This window comes from Gastrolobium bilobum, unplaced genomic scaffold (genome assembly GCF_033153095.1).
Source record: "Gastrolobium bilobum isolate Gb01-03AN ecotype WA unplaced genomic scaffold, APGP_CSIRO_Gbil_v1 utg196753, whole genome shotgun sequence".
Taxonomy (NCBI): domain Eukaryota; kingdom Viridiplantae; phylum Streptophyta; class Magnoliopsida; order Fabales; family Fabaceae; genus Gastrolobium; species Gastrolobium bilobum.
The window spans coordinates 1,391-8,111 of record NW_026897434.1 but is presented as its reverse complement, the minus strand read 5'-3'; the positions used below and the strand labels follow the sequence as shown (position 1 = coordinate 8,111).

The 6,721-nt window shown below is 37.8% G+C and overlaps 1 pseudogene; it reads left to right on the top strand.

Moving 5' to 3' along the window:
• The first annotated feature begins 686 nt into the window (after positions 1-686).
• Positions 687-6,087, top strand: LOC133306867 (phosphatidylinositol/phosphatidylcholine transfer protein SFH8-like; annotated as a pseudogene).
• The last annotated feature ends 634 nt before the right edge of the window (positions 6,088-6,721 follow it).

Sequence of the window (6,721 nt, the reverse complement as noted above, 5' to 3'; positions counted from 1 at the left end):
CACCACCAAAAGTAAAAAAAAAAAAAAAGTGAGTTGAATTTTTGAAGAGAAAAAATATAAAATAACTATAACGTATAAAAATAGGAATAGTATTTTCTATTTTTTTAATCACAAACTCACATACTTATAATTATGGGTTTTATTAATCTACTTTCACATAAGATAGTTATCTTATGTGGTAGAGAGAAAATGAGTGGGTCCCACAATTACAAGAAAAAAGAAAAAGAAGAAAAAAGTGGAGTGCTAAAATTGAAGTGAGAGAAAATGAGATAAGTTACCTCACGTAAAAGGAGAGTAATATTTCCCTATAATTATAACCATTTATTGTTATTTTTTCCCCTTTGTTTTATTTCTCTTTCTTACTTTAAGGGTGATTGTTATTCCCCTTAGTTTGACAAAATGCCTCTCCGGGAACGAAGAAAGGTACAACAAGTACAAATCATTCCTTTCGCTATTGGCTCATTCCCTGAACCTTCTGATGCCACGTGTCTGCGAGGCTGAACCAAAGCGGGACCCACACTCCTCTACCCTCTCCTCTCCAGCTGCAATAACAACAACGAAACAAAGAAAGGCACGCGCTCTCTCTTTCTTTCTCTAGTTGTCGCCACGTGTCACGTGATAGTGTACTCTTTGCAACTAGAATCAGGATCAAGTTTTGTACACACTCACAAAGTTCCTTGGAATCGAATCGAATCGAAGCTGCAATTCTTAGGGTTTCTGAATCGTTAATGTGTTTGTGTCTCAAGAATCGCAATTGATAGTTGGACCTATATTCTCCTACCAACTGCAATGTCTGGCCCCCTCGATCGTTTCGCCAGACCTTGTGAGCATTCTTTCCCTCTTTTCTTTAAGCAAACCCAAGTGTGCAAGTTTTCCTACTCCAATTTCTGGTTTCTTTACGATTATTTATTTATTTTTTCTTGATGCTGGAAATGTCGATTTTGCCAGGCTTTGAGGGGTTCTCGGGCAGTGATGAGAAGAGGGAGAGGAGATCTGATTTTGAGAACTCTGAGGATGAAAGGAGGACAAGAATTGGATCCCTTAAAAAGAAAGCAATTAATGCATCCACGAAATTCAAGCATTCTCTTAGAAAGAAGGGTCCCAGGAGAAAAAGTGATGGTCATTTTCTTGAATTACCCTGAGGTGCAATATCTCATTTTCTATGTAACTCTTTGCTTATTTTATTTTTATTTTTTTTTGAATTTTAATGTCATCAGTTGCTGGAAATCTGAAAGATGATATACTATTGTTACAGTGATTAATTATTCTTTTATTAGTAATACAGACACTCTGCCAGATGTTTATTATAAATGCTGGCCTTGGATTTAGGCTGTTGTGGAACACTGTCAAGTCTTTTCTTGATCCCAAGACAACTTCAAAAATTCACGTATGTGAAAAATGCTGTTTTTTAGCTGTTTAAAGCTCTGTTTACTGATGGTATAACGCTGCTGACATTGCTTGATGCTTTTTTGGAAACATTACTTAGGTTCTTCGAAACAAGTATCAAAGCAAATTGCTTGAAATAATTGATGCAAGGTACTTAATGGCTCCATTTTTTACATGTTAATATCACTCTGCATATGAGAATTTTTGTATTTATGTTTTTCTTTTCCGTTGAACAATTGCATCATATTTTCTAGCATCACTGCAATTTGCATTATCCTTTAAAATGCCTAATATATTCTGAACTTAATGAAGTGAGTTGCCAGAATTTCTGGGAGGTACCTGCACTTGTGCAGACCAAGGAGGTTGCCTTAGATCCGATAAAGGGCCCTGGAAAAACCCTGAAATATTGAAGGTTATATGCTGTTCTTGGTTGATTTTTGGATAGGTTTGACAGATGTTATACTATATCTGTCTAACCTGTAAGAGACTCAAAGTTGATTGCATTTGGACTTTTGCAGATGGTTCTCAATGGTGAAGCACGGCAGGCAAGGCAAGTAGTAAAAGTTCTTAATAGTGAAGGGAAGGTTATTGCATATGCCAAGCCACGGTACCCAACGGTAATTCTTTGCATGGCTGACTATTGCCTTACTTGAGTGGAGCCAAAATTTGATGCCTTCATACCTTTCCTTCAACTCATTTTTTATTTTTGTTACTACTACCTAACAGGTTAAAGGCAGTGATACATCCACTGCTGAATCAGGGTCAGAAGCTGAAGATATCGCTTCTCCAAAAGCGATGAAGAGTTATTCACACCTTAGGCTGACCCCTGTTCGTGAGGATGTGAGTGTTGACATATTATAGAAGTTGCTATTGATTATCTTGGATGTCTTCTTGTGTGCACCCTCTTCCGCCTTGCATAAATTGAACGGCAATAAAGTTTTCTTTGACAATTCTTCCACCTGTTATATTGTTTATTCATTTAAATGTACAATAATTAGTCCACAATATTTGAAGATATCGTGAGGATGATCTAAATAAAATGTCAAGAAACCTGTTCATAGGATTTGCTCTGTTCTGTCCCAAATACAAAAGTTGTTCACGTTGTGTTCTTTGTCAGGCTAAGATGGTTGGAAAGTCAACCTATACCAGTAACTTGATTGGGTATGATGAATACGTTCCAATGGTGGACAAACCTGTTGATGTTAGCTGAAAGAAGCAAGCATCTCTGCAGAGGTCTTATACTTCAAAAGGTTAGCGACTTTGGCCTAGTATTTATTTATTTTTTTGATACATGAAAGGGCCCAAGGCCCCAAGTTCTAGAAATTAAAATAGGACTATTAGTCATAGGACGGATGTCATCCAGGAGTAAGCTACAGAGGTCTGAAGGAGGCTCATGAAAGACTCTAAGTCCATAATCTCCAAGAGACGCATGTCTTGCTTGCCAATGAGCACATCTGTTGTTGTCCCAGCTAGTGTGAGCAGCAACGATTGTCCAATCTGCTCTTAGCCATTTCTTAATCCTGGTGATTAATCTAGAGTCTCTAGGGTCATTCTCGATGTTTTGCAGTATCTTGGTGGCTGATGTTGAGTCACATTCCACTTGAATCTGCTTGGCTCCAAGGTCCCAAACGAGTTATTGGCCTAGTATTTATTGATGTACCCTTTTGATGAATCTTCTCATTTTGCTTATTCACTGGAAATTCACCTAATTGCACAAATGCTTCTAACAATATGATTTTCTGATAGGGTTTAATGAAGATGTGGACTGCATTTCTGTTCATGCTCTTGTTAGTTTTGCATATATTTACATTTAAAATTTCACAATAAAATTTAACCAAGCTTGTGCTTAATGGGAGAAATTATATATGATAGGTACCAGAAACCCAGAACAGAAAAGAAAGAACTGAAATGGTATTGATAAGGTGGAATCCAAATCTGGCCCAATGATTTAAGTACATGATGTCTCAAAGGAAAGGAAAACTACAGTAATCCTAGAAAAGGAAATAAGAGAAAACTAAGAGAAGCACGTAGTGCAGAGCAATGAGGAGATGTTACTGGTCTCTCCCAAGCCTAATCCATGTCTCAATCCTGAAAAAATGACTCTGCCTATTGATGGTTTACCTATTTATGCATCGAGTGTGGTGCTTCCCTCATTCCCTTCTAATCCTAACCAAATCTTAACCAATTTCCCCTCTCAGGAATTATTCACCCTTGTTGACTAAGCAGGCTATGGGGCAAGAGATCCCCTATACCTCTTCCCATAATACATGATGGAGTCGTATCAGTATACTGTCAGCTACTTCCATAAGTAGTAATCCACACACTTATTTTTAAAAACCCAATTTTTTAGATTTTGAATTTTGGGAGAGTTGATTCTGGCAGGGTAGTCAATAACAAGATTTCGCACCCTGCGATGCTCTACGCATTGCATGCCCTCCTTGAGATCGTATAGCATTGCATTGTGTTCTCATGGAACGGCCTTCACAGGCCCAAATTACAGTGTCACAACCGCTACTGGTGATTTTGAGAATTTCGTGCCCCCCCTCCATCCCTGGCCTAATTTTCGTTGTGCCTTCTCTGGTTCGGGTTTCACCATTTTTTTTGCCCTAATTTCGTGCCCCCTTCATTGTGTCTTTTTCCAGCCTGTGTTGTTTTCCTTCGTGCCTCCCACTATGGTTTGAGCCTCACCATTTTCCCCTGTCTACCATCGTTTTCTGGCAACCCACTGACAATCCATGCTCTTTGCAGAGCAACTCCTGTCTCATCTCACTTCTGTTCTCAAGTTTTTCGCAGGTCTGTGCGGTGTGCCTTTCGAGATCTACTCTGGTCTGTTATTTTTTAACCTGTGTTGTGTAGTTTGCACTTCACACCCCATGGCCTTATCCCTCAGTTTTTTGACACCTTAGTGGCTTAAACTTATTTAGGATTTGGTGCTGTATTTTTTTCCTTATGCTCCTTTACTTTTGTTGTAATCAACTTGTTATTTATGCCTTAGGTTTATGGTGATTGTGTGTCTAGACTGTCACTAAGAATTGGGTAATTTTGGGTTTTTTTGGAGCATTATATAATTGTAATATAAATTATTTATCTTGTATGCATAATCTTCAGGATAGCGGCCATCTTGCTATAGTGTCTTTGGGGTCTCTGTGCTGCTATCTAGGATCGACAGTTATGGATCCTTAACATTGTATCTAGACTTTGTCTGCACTTAAATCTCAGAATCAGAAGGCTTTTGCGTGAGGGTTCCTGTTGGAGGTCTAAATCATTACTGTGCTTATATTTAAGAGTTTAAGCTTTTAGGACAGTTGGTGCTTGATAATGTTACTTCATTTATTGATTTGAATTATCTAATGTAATTTTCTCTAGCAACATTAAATTGAAATTTCCAATACAGGAGCACCTTCTCTTCTCGACACTGCTCAGAAAACTCCAGAAGGGATTCAAGCTCGGATTTGGATAGCGCTGACTGGCTTCTTGACCTTTGTTACTCTTTTCCGTAAAGTTGGATGCCATGTGACCAAGAAACTTCCTGCATTATCATCTAATGATGATCAGAGAGTACTTCAGAACCAACTCTTGATACAACCAACACGGAGGTTTGTGATCTGTCATCAACTCCATCAACTCCAGCATGTACAGAGGAAAATCTCCTTCCCTCCATGCTGAAAAGGTTAGGTGAGCTTGAAGAGAAGGTTGACACATTCCAATCTAAGCCATCTGAGATGCCTTATGAAAAAGAGGAATTGTTGAATGCTGCTGTCTGCCGGGTTGATGCTTTGGAAGCAGAGTTAATTGCTACTAAAAAGGTGGTATGCTATATTTTTCGTTTTTACCACTTTCGAAGAAATTGTTGTCATGGCAATGCACTTTATATTTATGGGGTACATGTACATGTCTAAAGCAATGCGATATTTATATTTCTTCTTTTTCCTCTTATTCTTCTTATTATCTTTAAATTGAAAACTAAAAACATGTCATTGCTTCATATATGATTGCATGTCATGTTCAATGTTAGAAAAAATTACAATCTGCATGGATCTGGGATTTGTTTGTGCATTTTGGAAATGCACAATATAGTGTGGAGATGTAAAGAATACAGTGTCTCTTTGATTACTTACCTGAGTTGGGCCCTAATATTTGGATTTGCTTGATTGTGCATAGGCTCTCCATGATGCGTTAATGAGGCAAGAAGAGCTGCTTGCTTACATTGATAGGCATGAAGAAGCCAAGTTACGGGTAAGTTTGCACGTGTATTTTTTCGAACAAACCTTAAATGGACATTTTCCAGATTTCTGATGATTCTGTTTGCTTCACATTTTGCTCTGTTTGAATCAGAAAAAGAAGTTTTGCTGGTGAGATTTATTTATGATAGAGAGAGACTCTACGGAGGAGGATATTTCTCAAAGCTCACTTATTTCTGTGGAGTGTTGACCTTGCACATGATGTAACTCTAACCGCTGATTTTCAGTGTACTATGAGTAAACTTAATGGAGAATTGTTTCTAATGTGTATATCCAGAATGGCATCTTTACTGGCTTGTAAAACCCAATCTTTGTTGATTTTGTTGTGGTTAGCTTCGGTTATCGGTGTGTTTGGTTTTGGTTGCCTTTGTTGGTTGAAAAGTTTTTGTTCATCTGATCTTGCAACAGTTGCATCGAGTATTATCTCAGCAATGCTATGCACGTGCCTGATTAGGATTGTCTGCGGGCCTTGTCCTGGTTTTGTAGATATGCTTTCTAAAAAAAGTAAAAGATTGCTTTATCATTCGGCTTCCTAGTTTATAGTAATTACTGTCAAAAGCTATGTCGTAATCGAATTTATTTACCGGGTGGGACGAAAGAAATATCTTTGGTAGAATCTATTCATGCAAAGGTGTTTTGACGAGCAAGCATTGCACAAGTGTTTCCAAAATGACTGCGATGACAGGTACAAGACGGCTTTCAGCCGGATTGGATTCTTTTGAGATATGTTAAGAGCACATTCAGTTGGTAAAATGTTTTGGTAGGAAGTCTTCCTTCTTATCAAAAGGTAGATTTAAGGGAAGAAAATAAGGTTTTAGTATTCGATTGGTGGGACTTTTACTCAGAATACTAATTAAAGTGGAAGAGGGAGAGCGTAATTCATAACTATATGAATGCGCAAGGTACTTCTAAAAATATCTGTTTTTTCAAGTTCATAGAACCCGACGGGTTTCAATAATAATGCAAAATTAGTGTTACTTTCGATGGCTTTTGGGACCATTAATTTGCAAAGCAATCTAATCTTATTATTATTTTTTAAAAATAAAAGGTAAATCGTGCCTAATTTCCTGCAACATATACACAAGTGTCAAGGA